This window comes from Rousettus aegyptiacus, unplaced genomic scaffold (assembly GCF_014176215.1).
Source record: "Rousettus aegyptiacus isolate mRouAeg1 unplaced genomic scaffold, mRouAeg1.p scaffold_m13_p_9, whole genome shotgun sequence".
In the NCBI taxonomy this organism is placed as follows: domain Eukaryota; kingdom Metazoa; phylum Chordata; class Mammalia; order Chiroptera; family Pteropodidae; genus Rousettus; species Rousettus aegyptiacus.
The window spans coordinates 18,306,624-18,322,707 of NW_023416312.1; the positions used below are offsets into that span (position 1 = coordinate 18,306,624).

At 35.3% G+C, this 16,084-nt stretch overlaps 1 protein-coding gene across 8 annotated transcripts in view; it reads right to left on the minus strand.

Moving 5' to 3' along the window:
- Window positions 1-16,084, minus strand: part of DMD (dystrophin) — a 2,254,165-nt gene that overhangs the window by 1,616,909 nt on the left and 621,172 nt on the right. The window contains exon 1 of one of the 8 annotated variants that reach the window (XM_036227215.1): window positions 6,023-6,644. The exons of the other annotated variants lie outside the window; for them this stretch is intronic. The gene's annotated coding sequence lies outside the window, so the exon portion shown is untranslated. Of the gene's footprint in view, window positions 1-6,022; window positions 6,645-16,084 lie in introns of those variants that run through there. 8 annotated transcript variants of the gene reach the window in all.

Sequence of the window (16,084 nt, forward strand, 5' to 3'; positions counted from 1 at the left end):
TTTCAAAATCATTCCTTTAAGAAGTATTTATTGAGTGCTTGCTATGTGAATAACATTAAGCTGAATTTAAAATGAACTTGCATGATTTAATCATCATTTATATCAAGAAAAATGGGCTATAGGGCTTTTGAGTACTAAGAACATACCTGAAAAATTAGCCATATGGTCCTAGGTGTGAAGGATTAAACTGCAATGAGCCAGAGCTACATTGTATCTTCTTAGGACATTTGTCAAAAACTATTGTGGCACTAAATAATTGGGAAATCCAGTTTGAACCATGTAGCAGATGCCACGTACCCCATTTTGCTGGCCTATTTTGATCGGCACGGTGAGGGACAGTCCCCAGCTCTCTAAAGGCTCACCGAGTCAAGCACCCACTACATTTCTCAGTGTTTCTGCCTCAAGACTTTCTCCAAAGTCATGGAAGCTCACTCAGCCTCCACAGAGTAGAGAACCTGATGTCCCTGGGCAGTCCTCAATCAAGGAGGCATAGAAACAACATAGTCCACAGCTTCACGTCCTTTAGAGGGATAATTATGAGTGCATTCTCCAGTATTCCTCAGAGGTCTCCATAGGATTGAGGGAAAGTTTTGCATGGTGGTAGCCAGCTCAATAACTCACTCAGTATTGTTTGTTCCTTATTTCTTAACTTACCCTGCTCTCCCACTTGTGCTTCCTCTGATCAGCTACCAAATGAACTCTTGCTCTCTAGTCCTTGGCTCAGACTTGGATTTTCAAGAAATGTAAACTAAGACAGGCTCTGACAAACTGCAACAAAAAAAAGATTCTTTCTTCCAAACAGGATATATCAACACCCATCAAGTGCCATTATCAAAATGAACACAGACAACAGAGCACAAAGATATTTGTTCACACTGAGCAAAGTCAGATGCTGGACCCTCAGGTTAGAGAGAAAGCGAGATGCAACAAATGTCAGGGTGAATAGGTGAGGATAAAAAAGCAATAAAGCCCTAGAAATAAAAAAAAAAACAGTCAGCTGAGTACAGACCAGGCACTGAGGGGACTCATAGAAAAACATTCAAGAGGCATCAGCATAGCAACTTGACCCTCATGGTGATTGGTAACAGATGAATCTGGCTAAATAAGAGGCAAAGGTTGGAATTGATGGGTATAAAATTTGTATTTCAGTGCATAGCATGGGGAAATCCTGAGATGTCCTTTTGTGGCATAAAAAATTGAGTCGTACTTGCACCAGGAAACACTTATAAGGATGTTCATAGCAGCACCGTTCAAAATAACAAAATAAACAAACAAAAGTATCTTCAAGTAGCCCCAAAGCCCTCTGGCAGCAGAATGAATAATTAAATTACTTACATGTCAGTAAAAATAAGGGAACTACTTGCAGACAGGGTAAGACAGGAACCCAAAGGTAAAGGTAATAGCCAATGTTCTAGTCCTTGTTGAGTGGTCAGATAGAGATAAGGATGAGTACGGCAACGAGTGCAAGGTCAGGTCTTTATTTATCAACAAATGTTGCTATTTTGCCTATCATAAACTGCTTTGCATTAATTTTGATTTTGAAAATATTAAACTAAAATGTTACTTAATTACTGTATTTTTAAATACTCCTTTATATTTTACACTGGAAACAAGCATCTCATTTGCTTAATCCTATTCCAAGCTCAGGGGCCAAAATTGCCATCTTGCTAGGAGAAGAAGCAGAGGGAGAAAATACAGAGCTTGCCTTGCTTTTGGGGTTCTCTATTTTCATAGATGGTATCTTCGCCTCAGGTGGTTTGGTTTGGGGGCTTATCAACCTTAAGTGAAGTCTAAATTACCCCTTCTCTCCTTAATACCACTACTGAAGTCTGTTCTCTTGCATTAATACATTTAAAAAGGAAAATGGAATTATGGGTATTGAATGTCTACATTGTGTCAGGGCTTCAAACCATTCCCTTGCTTAATTCTTCCCATCACTCCCTAACATCAGTATTAATATTCCCATTTTCTGCATAAGAAAGTCGAGGCTCAGAAATGTTAAGTATATGGTTTAAGGGCACATATTTCAAGTGCCATAAATTCTTAAACTCCATGTGCCATTATTTTTTTCACACTTTTTTGTTTAGCCTATTCTGAGAGGTGGTAGGTGCTATTATGATCCAATCAACTAAAATATATGAAAATGATTCATAAATTGTAAAGTACCACATCAATATTAATATACTATTATTAATAACAATCATAAAACTACTAACTTCTGTTTCCAATTTCATAATAGAGGTAAAAGTATATTTTGCCTTTTTTTTAGAGTGACGTATGAAATGAAATGAAATATTAACAAAGATAAAAACATCCACTCTCCTTACATTGAAAAAATATCACTCGGAGTCAGCAATCACTGTTTTCATTCTCTCTGAAATGGAATATGTTGATCTTTGTAGTATATTTTTCTATTATTACTATTAACATAATTAAAATGCTGAAATGCATTTGAACAGATGTTTATTCTCTGAGGAAAGGTAACTAGAAATATTAGTATTCTAAATTGAGTCAGCTGTGATATTGTAAATAGGATGATAAATGAAAGTGATATACACAATTTCATAATTTACTACTGGATTCTAAAGTCCAGGAGAGACAGAAAATATAAAGCAAACACAATTCTAGCCAACTTAACCAACTGTATATCCCATTAGACCTCATTAAGTTTACTTTATCTCAGACAGTAGCTGATACCATAAGTGAGTAAATATATATATATATATATATATATATATATATATATATATATATTTCAAATGTCAATATTTTGTCTGGATAATATACTTTATTGTTTTATATTCCTTATTAAAATCTGTAAAAAAAAAAGATCTGATATTAGTGCTGATATATGTTAAAGATATAATTAGCTATAAAAATTTTAAAACATAAAATATTTTTATCTATGTTTAGCAAAACCTATTAGTACATGTGATCTTTGCTTATTTTGTCATGAATATCTAGAAAGACAACTTAGCATATATTTTAAATGGAGTTAAAAAGACATTTTTTGTTTACTATAGATCTTAGATACTTTGCGATCACATTTCCCACACATCACACACAAATGCAAAACACTATCAAAGAAAATCAAATGAGAACCTTTCCAAAACTGTGTTTTTTCAACTGCTAGCCAGTGAGAAAATTGTAAATCCCCCCAAACTCTTTCCTCTCGTTACAATTTCTGTCTAACCCTATACTGTCAGCTCTGGGAGGAAAAAAAAAAAGTAAAGGTAAGTAGTATCTTCCGGCTATGTTCATCCTTTATAATATAAACATTTGGTGTGCTATCCCTGTTGTATGGTTTTTATCTGTTGAGTTTTCTGGTTTACACTTAGATTTGCTGAATAAAATCACCTCATTTCCAGAAACGCAGCCTGGCATTGTAGGAGTGCTAGAGGCATCCCACTTTGTCATTTGCCACTAAAGAAGATTCCTAGTTTGTCGTGTCACTCCAGGATTTGCTCTGCTAAGAAGAAAAGAAGCTTATGATAGCTTTCTGAATAACTCTGAAAAATGAAGGTGCTCTACAGATATCATCGCCATTCACCATGTAACCACACACAAACTTCATTTCTTTAAATAGTTTTTTCTCCGATTCAAGCTGGTTTTGCCCAGATAATGGCATTGTGACTCACTTGCTTTTTATCCTGCCCTTATCCTGCATATGCCGACTTCTTTCATCATTAAACCTTAGGACATAAGATTAACCAAGCCTCAGGTCTATAATAATAAGTGGCAGTCCCCAATCTTTTTGGCACCAATGAGAATCTAATGTCTGATGATCTAAGGTGGAGCTGAGGTGGTGATGCTAGCCCTGGGGAGTAGCTGCAAATTCAGATGAAGCTTCACTAGCTCGAGGGCCACTCGCCTCCTGCTGTGCAGCCTAGTTCCTAACAGACTATGAATCAATACTGGTCTGGAGTCCAGGGGCTAGGGATTGCTGATCATGAGGACAATAGTTTTTGGTTGGACTTCATACTAAGGATCTTGGCTATAGATGTGTTTCGGCCCCAGGTCCATCAAGGCAGAACAATCCCGCCCACGGGCCACAGAACCAGACAGGATGGCGCCATGGCTGATTCCAGAACCAGACACAATGACCAATTATCGCATACCTCTCCAATCATCCAATCAGTGGCACCCATGATCCCAACTCCCTTAGTTTCCATGACAACTCATTTTTCGCTATGTAATCTGTACTACTGAGATACCTTGGGAGCCAGGCTGTTGAGAGAAATAGCTCACCTGTGTCTCTGGGACTTGCAACTCTCTAAATAAACCTTACTTTATTTGCTGTAAAATCTGCACATATCTCCACTTTGGTTTAGATGTGCACAGACAGACAGACCCCTTTTTTGTCCTGATAACAATCAGACACCAAAGATTATATATAATTCTACTGACAGCTAAAAAAAATTATTTCTCCATCAGTCCTTGGTAGAGATTAAACATTTTAGGACTAAATGCAATCCAAATCCAAATTCTAGGCAATCAACTAGTCACATTAAAATGTGGGTTTCACCTATGCTGTTGAAGTCTAATTAAAAATGTGCTTAATTTAGTTTTTATATTTCATAGGTAAAACATGTATGACTGGGATTTCTCTATTGGACACACACACACACACACACACACACACACACACACACACACATGGACTTTACTATCTATTGTAAAGGTCTCATTATTGCTATTGCTCTATATCAAACAATTTTATTAAATGGAAAATTTAAGTATCCATTTAAGTTAAAATTGACTCTTGAAATCCAAGGCCTATTAAATCTAAATGTCCATCAAAACATCTCAAAAATTTCAACATGTATTCTTAAAGACAATTAAAATACTATATTCACAGTATTAAGACTGTATCATAAACACCAAGAGTGAACCCTAATGTAAACTATGGACTCTGGGTGATAATGATGTATCACTAACTATAACAAATGTATCACTCTGGGGCAGGATGTTGATAATTGGGGAGGTAATGCATTTCTTAGGACAGGAGTGTGTAGTAAATCTCTGTATTTTCTATTCGATTTTGCTGTGTACCTAAAATTACTCTAAAAAAATAAAGTTTATTAAAAACAAAATAATGTATCGCAATAATTCATTTGAAAGATCTCATGGAAGTTTAATACATTTCTAACACAGGGTTTACACAATAATACAAAGTCCTAGCCCTTCAGGTATCATAATTGGATTGAAGAGAAGAGTATTTGGAAAAATAATTACCATGCGATATCTGCTGCAGTGCAGTTTAGTACAAAGTGCTAAGGGGCATCAAAGGAGAGAGGGAGATTAATTCTACCTCAGAGAATTAATGAAATGTATCACCCAGAAGATCGGATTCTGTCTGTGTCAAAAAGAATGATCAGAAACTTATTAAGTTGAGAAAGTGGGCAATATCATTCAAGGTCTAAGGAGACCGCCTTAAAGTATAAGTAGAACAGACAAGGAGTGGAGGAAATAAGGAGATATAAGTTGGAAAATGACAAAACAGAGATCTTTGAAGTCAAGCTAAGGAGTAAAAATTTAGGGCAATGGGGATCACCAAAAATATCTTATGTTAGTAATCCTGAGAGCAGTGTGTGGAAGGATTGGCTTAGAAAATCCACAATCAAGGAGCCAAACAGAATTAAGAAGATATAGCAAATAATGTTTGTTGAAGACAAGACAGTGATGATGGTAATGGGAAGGAGATTCTGGAGACAGTGTTACACAATAGAGTTCTATATTTAAAATACAACTTCAGAACCAGCTCAAAAGGATCTTATTCTGTTTCTAACAAGATGCTAACTGAGTTGTCTTTCCGAATCAACAGGTCCAAACCAGAAGTCATGCAGCCAAAGCATGCACAGAAGAAAAAATTTTTACCTCCAGCTACACCCAGAACCAAAGTTTCGTGCCCCACCCTCCAACAGAACCAAAGGACCAGGATATGACCTGAACTTGGACACTGGAACTCATTTAGAAGCGAAGGGTCCATTGTGCAGGAAGATCTGATGCCGAAGCCCCTTACCGTAAGTAGCCAAGTTCTAAGGTCCTCCAATTTAAACTTACCTCACCAGCACTTCTGCATACCAGTTCCCCCTAACCTCTTAAAATTCCTTGTCTTTTTGTTAGGTAGTTAGGTTGGCATAAGTGACAGGAGAAAAGACTCAGCTCTGTAACCATAGAAACCTCCTAGAAACACCTCCTTTTTATAGTTATAAATTATCCAAAATCCTAGGGTGCAAAGGCCATAAAAGCTGCTGGCTAAACCAGCCACAAACGTGTGCACAGAAAGTATTACCCTAACCTGCCCATAACCTCAGCCTCATTATACCCTCATTAATTATAATGTCATGCCTATGGCCAGAAGTTCATGAATCTAATTATAATGGACCGAATGCTAGGTAAGCACATGCACAGTAAGCAAAGGTTTATATGGCAGCCAGCTGTCAGTCAAGGTGACCTCACATGCAGATCATCTAGGACCTCCCGTCATGGCCCAAATACAAACAGACCTTCCCATTTTTGCACAGTTACAGCTCTCTTCTCTGAAAACCCGCTCCTCTTTTGAAGCATTCTCTCTCTTTTATATTTTATCTTTTCACCTCCCAAATTCCACAGGGTTGCAGCCTTCCTTAGCATAGCCCATCTCCTTCTAAAAATGTAGTTTCAATAAATCTTACTTTTTAAAATCTCGCTAACCTGTAATTCTTTACTACCTCAGGGCGGGGAAGACCCAAGGATCCCCTCCACGCCGCTGGGGCCACGCCAGATTTCACATCACCTCCGCGGTAACATTTTCCCTCTCAGGAAGTTGAATTGGGTTTTTCTACCCATATCCTTGTTGGTCTGCCTCTCAGAATAAACTTTCTCCTTGTTGCATACTCGGTGCTTTAGTGATTGGTTTTACTATGTGCGGGGCATACAAACTTGTGAGTTCAATTACAAGGACATTCCTAGGAAATATTCTTTTCACTGATATTTCTTTTACTATTCAACCATAAGATAAATAGATGCTTGAGAGTGCTGATCCTCTCCTGGTACTCATTCAATAAATGTAAGAACAAAAGCTACACCTTTTAAGATTTCTTTCACCTTTTAATTTTTATATTTCTTAATTTTTCAGTTCATACTACTAAATTTTATGTGTCAATTTTTGGTGTTTTATGTATTTAAAGAAAATTCTCCAAATGACAGTTGAAGTAAGACAAGATATCTATTATTCTGTGGATTATTTACTTTCCAATCCCTATTTCCTAGGTTCCCTATTCTAATAATCTACCTTTCTATATTTCTATATTTTCTCCACAGCCAATACAGGCAGTCTCATTATTCATGAGTTAATAACCATTGATTAATCATATTTTACATTGATTTTAATAGTCGGTTTCTCTGGAGACATCTAATCCCCAGTACTCTTTCCCTCAGAAGGCTTTAGGGAAAGCAAACATCAAACCTGAAAATACCAGCTCATGGTTCGAAGGGTAAGTCAAGTCTCTCAGAAATGAAAAGCCTAGACTTGTTCCTTCCAAACAGGACTGGTGATAAATAGCTGAAAGATTAAATCACTGCATGTACAAAAGGAAAGGTTGAAGCTTGGTATCTTATTTATTGAAGTCATTCTTAGATCATAATTAATTTAACTTTATACATCAAATTCTAGCCCCAATGAAACACTAGGTGGATAAAAGTCCCCTTAAGATGATCATTATCGTGTAATAGTCAATACACCCAAGGTGGCTCCTGGCATATATGATCTATTGAAATGCATATTCTACTGAATTTTAATTAAGAGACGGAGTATAAAGCCCAAGCGTTATGTACAATTTTTAAAAAAGTCTTACCTCCCTGAGAATTATTAGAAAAATGAGGTTTAAAATTATTTTTAATAAATTTCTTCTAGTTTTGCATTTATCCATCAATTATATCTGCACCTCAAAGTATTCTGGTTGTATTTGTCTCTCAGAGCAATAATGATGTCTGATCTTTTTATTTGTGAAATTCATTTGCAGTAAATGGTGAATAAGTGCAGGAGTAAAAACCATACACTTCTTGAAGAGTCCACGTTATCTCCTCTGTCTCCATCTCTCTTGTCTGCCTGCCTGCCTGCCTGCCTGTCTGTCTGTCTGTCTCTCTCTCTCTGTCTCACAGGTGTGCATGCTCCCTTGCTCCTTCCCACCTTCCTTATACCTCTCCATCTATCTCTGCTTTTGTGTAGTAAAAACTCAATTGAATTAAATTCAGCCCACTGGAAGTATGTATTTGGTATCATTCAAATAACAATTGAATTTTTGACAAACCAGAACATAGATGAGTCCCTTCACTTATTACTTCTACAAATATTTGTTGAATATTTATTTTATGTCATATAATGAATCGAGCAATGAAGATAAAACAGTAAAGAAAGATGGATGTGGAGACTGCTCTCATGGAACTTTCAGCTTATTGTAGAGAACAGCAAGTAAATAACAAAATACTATAACTACAAAATATAATAAAAGTTATAGAAGGAATAAACAAGATGTTAAGATACAAAATACCTAAAATAGAGAGTCAAGGGGGGTTAGTCTGGATTTAATAAACAAGCAAGGTGTCTTTGAAGGAGTACAATTAAACTGAGATCTAAAGGATGAGAAAGATTCTATCATGAAAGATAATAGCAAAGGTTTTTCCAAGGGTTAGCCTGTGCAAAATTCCTAAGGTAGGAAAGAGTCCTCCAGTACCATTTTTGGAAACTCTCTTCAGATCTGTCTTCAGAGAATAAGGAAGATTTTTAAATCTCATCATGAATATCAAACCATTCCTCCTTAACAGTATAGTTTATCTTTTGAAACAATCAAACAATTAACAATATTGCTAAAACAAATGAATTAGTAGGTTTCAATACATTGGATAATACCGCTTCTGATAAAAAATAGACTAGTTCTTATCTATCAATTGGCTCTAAGAAAATTTTAGAAGGAATTCTAAAATTTGCAAAAGAGAAGAAGAGAGTTCAGAGACAAAGCAATAAAAATAACTCTCAAATATTTGAAAATATGGTCAACGTAACTCATTACTAAATAAATGCAAACTAAAGACTCAATTTTTCACCAATCAGATGTACAAAGATCAAAAAGTCTGAAAATATACTGTGTTGGTGATGGTATGAGAAAATAGGTATTCTCATACCTTGTTGATGGGTGTGAATTTTGTGTGTGCATGTGCATGAATGCACACAGGCACACATATGTACATAGCATATCTCTGAAAGGATATATAAAAGACTGGTAATATTGGTTCCCTCTTATAAGAGTGAGGTAGGATAACTTAGTGGTTGGGTGATAAGAGAGAAGAAACTATTTCCATTATATATCATTTTTTTTTGCCTTTTTAAAAATTATAGTATAAGCAAGTAACTAGATAATTAAAGCTTTAAGTGAACTTTAGAGGCCAGTTCATCTTGAAAAAATAATTTACGTGGAAAGAATTATAAACACATCTACTCAACTGTTCGTCTTTACATCTATCCATCCATCCATCCTTCCATCCATTATTCATCCATTCAATATTTAATTTACATAAACATCTGTGGAACTCATAGACTCTATGTATAGTACATAGAGAATACACAAGGAATAAAAGGTTAAATAAGACAAGTTTTATCTTCACTAAATATGTACAGTAGTCTCCTTTATCTCCAGTTTCACTTTCAGTGGTTTGACTTACTTGGAAAATGGAAAAATTTCAGAAATAAACAATTCATAAGTTTTAAATTGTCCGCCATTCTGAGAAGTATGATGAAATCTTGCACATCCTGCTCTATCCAACCTTGGATGCGAATCATCCCTTTGTCCAGCATATTCTGGTTCTAGACACTCTCTACCAGTTGGTCACTTAGTAGCCATCTTAATGATCAGATTGACTGTTGTAGTATCGCAGTGTTTGTGTTCAAGTCATTCTTATTTTACTTAATAATGACCTCAAAGCTCAAGAGCAGTGATGCTGGCAATTCAGGTCTGTCAAAGAGGAGCCATAAAGTGTTTCCTTTAAGTAAAAAGGTGAAAGTTCTCAACTTAATAAGGAAATAGAAAAATTGCATGTTGTGGTTGCTAAGATCTAGAATAAGAACTAATCTTCTATCCACAAAATTATGAAGGAAAAAGAAATTCATGTTAGTTTTGCTATTACACCTCAGATTGCAAAAGTTATGGCCACAGTGCATAATAAGTGCTTAGTTAAGATGGAAAAGTTATTAAATTTGTGGGTGGAATAGAAAATGTGTTCTGATTGATGACAACATGTTGTGCCAGAAAGCACTGAGCCTATAGGAAGACTTCAGCAATTGTTATAATTGTTCTATTTTATTATTGATTATTGTTGTTAATTTCTTACTGTTCCTAATTTATAAATTAAACTTTATCATAGATATGTATGTATAGGAAAAAAGGTAGTGTAAATAGGATTTGGTATTATCTGCACTTTCAGGAATCCACTGGTATCTTGAAATCTATCTTCCACAGATAAGTAGGGACTGCTGTACAGCAGAGTTGGAAAAAAGCTGAAGAAAGGACCCACTGAGACCCCATAATAGCGGTCTCACAGTGTACCCAGCTTTGCTTTTCCTTGTCCAATAACTTAACAATAGATTGTCTCCAGCAGCTTAGAACGTTCCCTGCCATAGAAAGTTGCCCTGAAACTTATGATTAATGCCCTTATGCTTACTGATCACAGTCCTTCTGCTCTAGTAATCTCTCCAGACTACTCCCACCTATGTTCCTGGGTTGCTAATGCCACTGGAGGATCACGTTGCCAGAGAAACAGCTCTGTAAAGCACAATAGACACCCCCCCCCCGCCCAACTGTCATGCAGCCTCTGGAATAATGCCCAGATTTTCCCTTAAACGCCCTAAGCCGGACTGAGAAAGGAAGGCAGTTTTGAAGGTGGTAACCTGCTGCCTTCTCAGATCACTGGTGCTCTGACAATAAATGCTTATTCTAAATATCCCATCTCCTGTATTGGTCCACTGACTGAGCGGCACAGGCAGCATGAGCCTCAGACTCAGTCGCCCTCTAGTTTCAAAGCTGTTCCATAATTATAGATATAAAAGGTCTGGTAGATGCATCATGGGACATATGAAAGCAGAGGGAGAGGGTGGGGAGAGCTAAAATTTTTCCCAAAGGGATTGAAACTTGAAAGACTTTCTGAGGGATAAAGTTCAAAAGCCTAGCTATGAATTACTATTCGACCATTTCCTATTTCATTTCCCTTTGACCTTTTAGAATAACAAAATTCCTTTAACGTATAGCTAAATTCAAAACAACAAGAACAACTGTGTTCTTAAAAACTAACAAACAAATCAACAGACAAAAGTTCAGTTCTCACATTTGCAGATTATTTGAGAGAAAGCAGAGTTTTTGCCACCACCAAATTTGTCTCTGTGGGATATTGATTGCTTTAAGTTGGTTATTTTTAAGTAAGAAAAAAGATTCAGGAAAAACCTTTGACCTTTCCGCTAAGTACCGAAAAGAATTTAGATAGAGGACCTGCTCCAGGAAGGGAGCTATCATCATAGATAACTATAGTGTAATTTGAACTCACTGTGATAGACAGAGAGGAACCCAGGAAGGCCCATTTTATCAAAGTTCTCTCTGTGTGTCTCATTGTTTTAAGGCCCAGAAAACATTTGTTTACTAAACATTAACATTTTTCATCTCCATGCGAACTGCCTTTCTGCCTTTTAAAGCCCCAAATCACAACCCCCTTTCTCCTCAGCTCAAGATGGCATAGAAGCCTTAACTGCTCATTTGTCCAGGGGTCCATATTCTTACAGAACACCTGTATGCACATACGTAATAAATTTAGCTATTTTCTCCTAATAATTTCTCATGTTAATTTGATTATTAGACCAGCAAAAAGAATGTAGGAAGGTAGAAGGAAAATTATTTTTCCACTCTTACGTATGCAAATAGTTTTATAACAACCGAGCTTTTAAGTATCTATTTAGACCTACCCTTGACTTTGAGGGAGAACAGCAGAGGAAGAATGCATTTCCGAGCTAGCTCCAGATTTATTTCTTTCAGTGAAATAATTGTAGTATTAGCATTTAAATCTTAAACCGTATTGTAGAGACTCGATAATATTACTAACTGAGCAATTCAAAGATGAATTTCCCATAATTAAATTACAAAAGAAAAACAGTTTTGCTACTATATAATTTGCATATAAAGCAAATATGACTTTCCTTATTTTTCACTATATTTTGGCAGAAATTCTACTTGCAGGAAGCATAGATTTCAATGTCTCTTATTTCCAGACATTAATTGCTACATTTTTCATAACCAGTTTTACCATTTGGAAAAGAATTTTACCTTGATGGCTACATAACAACTTTTCCATGCATACAAAATACTAATATTTCTAATAATTTTAAGTGATCAAACTACTAGATGTAATAAGGACAAGGCTAGGATAAAGTAACAGCAACTGTCTATGCTTTGTTATTGATGTTAATAATAAATGCCTTTGGTCCTGCCTGTATGAATTTATTAAAGATTATTAAATTAACAACAAAACAAAATAAAAAACTCCAAAACTTTCATTGTAATGGTGATGTAAAAGTGTAGAGAGGTTTATATCAAATGGATTTTTTACATTAAAAAAAACAAACAAACTAATTTTCCATAGGTTTTTCAGTGTTTATTTGCTTAATTCAAAATACATAAAGCTATGTCTCATTGGAAAATAAGATTTTAAATTTTAATTGGGAAAAAGTACCCAAAGTAGAAACACATTAAGATAGATTATTGTTAATAATTATAGTAAGTGAAGATTTCAAAAAATTAGTTATAAGTTTATTGATACATAAAAACAACCAAATTTAAATATCCATCTAAGTATCAGAAGTAATCTTAATATCAACTTTGGAATACACTAGTATGAGAAAATAAAGGAAATGTCAACATAGAAATAGAGAAATAATCAAAGAATTGCTTTCTTTCTTTTGCTTACAGACGATTCTATTGATATTGGAAAACAGTAAATCTCTCTGACATCCAGATTCAAAGATTTCTCATAAGCCTACAGTTGTAAAATGAGTCCAATTTTATGAATTAAAGAGTTAGAATATAAATGTTAATCACTAGTTTTTACCTGAGTTCATTCAGTAAATTATAGCATATTTCAAACCACAGCCCATATTGCAGGTATAAGTTCTATGTGAAAGCATTAATTAGCTTTATACTTAAAAAAAACTGATTTTATTCCTTTGGGACAATGAAATTATCCGTAATTTGAACAAAAGGAAATATTTTTCAGAGACAGGTTACATTCCAAATCTTTATGAGTGGATATGAAAGGTTTGGCACTGAAATATGTGTGTAATGTGAGAGAATGGCTGGAACATGAATAACAGCCCAAATCCATTGCTACACACACTGAAACAGTGAAAACTGCAGATCAGCGATAGAATCCTCATACCAAAAAAATAACATTATTATTATATGTATATGTAAATTTTAAGCATCAGAACGTGTTTATATAATATTAAGATAAAATATTAAGCATAATCTAAATATTTAGAATGAACGAACTTGGAGTTAATTTGGAGGGTTGGAGAAAAGGTAGAAGGTGATTCCAAGTCTAGTGGGTTTGGCAATTTAGAGCTTCTAGGAACACAATTTTCATTTTTTTTATTGTTTATTGGGGTAACATTGGTTAATACAATTATATAATTTTCAGGTGTACATTATAATTTGACATCTACATAATCTATTGTGTGATTACCACCCAAAGTCCAGTTTCCTTCAGCTACTGTATATTTGATCTCATTTACCCACTTCACCCTCCCCCAATCCCCCTATATTTGATCTCCTTTGCCCAGTCTACCTCTCCCCTCCTCCCCCACCCCATACCCTCTGGTAACCACTAGTCCATTGTCCAGGTCCCTGAGTCTCTGTTTGTCCTGTTCATTTGTTGCTTTTAGGTTTATATCCCACATATAAGTGATATCATGTGATTTTCAACTTTTTCTGTCTGGTTTATTTTGCTTAACATGATTATCTCGAGGTCCATTCAGGTTGTCGCAAATGGCAGTATTTCATCTCTTCCTATGGCTGAGTAATATTCCATTATATATATAGACCACAGCTTCTTTAGACAATCATCTATTGTAGGACACTTCGGTTGCTTCCATGTCCTGGTCACTGTGAATAATGCTGCTATGAACATCGGTGTGCACATATCTTTTCGGATATGGGTTTTCAAGTCTTTGGGGTAAATACCCAGTAGAGAGATTGTGGATCATATGGTAGATCGATTCTTAGTTTTTTGAGGAACCTCCCTACTGTTTTTTTATAGTGGCTGTACCAATTTGTAGTCCCACCAGCAATATATGAGGTAGGAACACAATTTTCAATGTCACAGTCCGAAATTTTTCCAAATGTCTACATAGGCTTTTCAAACATTGTACCTAATTTTTTAAAGAAAATCAATTAATTGACTAAACTTGCAAGTTATTTTGACATGCAGTTATAAGAATGTGCCTTCTTGGAGGTGACCACATTAGCAGACACAAATATTATATTGGGAATACTTTTAAATTTTAAACTACAATGTTGTATTCTGGAAGACTACTATTTTGAGTCTTTTCATTTTGATAGTATCGTCCAAGGAATTTTAAGGTATAGAACACCTGAGTTAGTAAATAAAATCTGAATGTTTTGGATGCACCAGTGGGCAGAAGGAATTCATGCACTTTCAGAACTCATTAACTTTTGAGCTCCCTAAGTAACTGAACCATATCTTGAATCCAGTAAACGAACTACATGAAACTGTCACTAATCTAATGTTATTGATGAAAGACAGAGTAACTTGGAAAAATATAGTAGGCATTTCTAGAAAGGCTTTAAGAATAGCCATTAAACATTTTTGACTAGGTTACATCAAGTATTGTATATGATAGAAACTTAAGTTAATTGTGGGGTTATTTTAATCACCACATGTCAATGCAAAACCTAAACTGCCAAATATTTGATTCTTTAAGAAATAGTCAGGATTATGGAAATGGGTACTAGAAAAGATATTAAGTGTGATGAAAGATCATTATAGTGGAAACAAAGAATAGTGATTAGATAGCTTAGGGTGATTTGGTCACTAGTTATTAGATCTTGATTGATATATTTAAACCATGGCTTTCCTATTTTTAAAACAGATGTGATCATCATGCCAAATCATGAGGTGGTTGTAAGATTTAAATATATCTTTTGGAAAGGTCTTGGCTTAGTGTCTGAAAAGTATTAATTGCTCAACAAACTCTAGCTATAATAATTACCAAAATATATTTAATGACTTATTTATACTATACTGTGTATCAATCGGTAAATTATTTGGGGCTCTATTCCTCCTATTTGGAAGGCTTGTCTCTATGAGAAAAATTTCCATCTTATCTACCCTTTCTCAAATCCCTTCGTTCTAAATAATTCCAGCCTACTTTAAAACTAACCCCTTTTGACACAGAGTTTTTTATTTCCTTTGCTTAGCACACTATAGGTGCTCAATAACACTTTGTTTTTTGCATATGTGAAGAAAGTTTTGAAAGAAATACTAGTTTACTGAAGGCTAACAAGTCTTTCTTTTACTATACCCACAAACAAAAAAAATAATAGGCAAAACAATCTATTGGCCAAATGAATACAAATCTTCTTCTTCTTCTTCTTCTTCTTCTTCTTCTTCTTCTTCTTCTTCTTCTTCCTCCTCCTCCTCCTCCTCCTCCTCCTCCTCCTCCTCCTCCTCCTCCTCCTCCTCCTCCTCCTCCTCTTCAAGTTTTTGGATATTTAGGTTATAAATTCCCTAAAGTAGATTTAAGTTTCAGTCACTAACTCCCTTAAATCCTTAGCTTCTAATAATCTTCCCCAACTTTTGCTCTTCTGGAGCCTTCATGTCCCTAATAAGGATGCTAAATATGATATTCAAGGCAGCATAGTGCAGAGACAAGATTATTTTAATGAAGATAACTAACATGTTAAATCAAGCTATATTCAGAGACTGCAATGTGCTGATCAGCCCCGCAGCCAGGCCATGAGGACATCTGCAGAACAAAGGAAGATTTCTG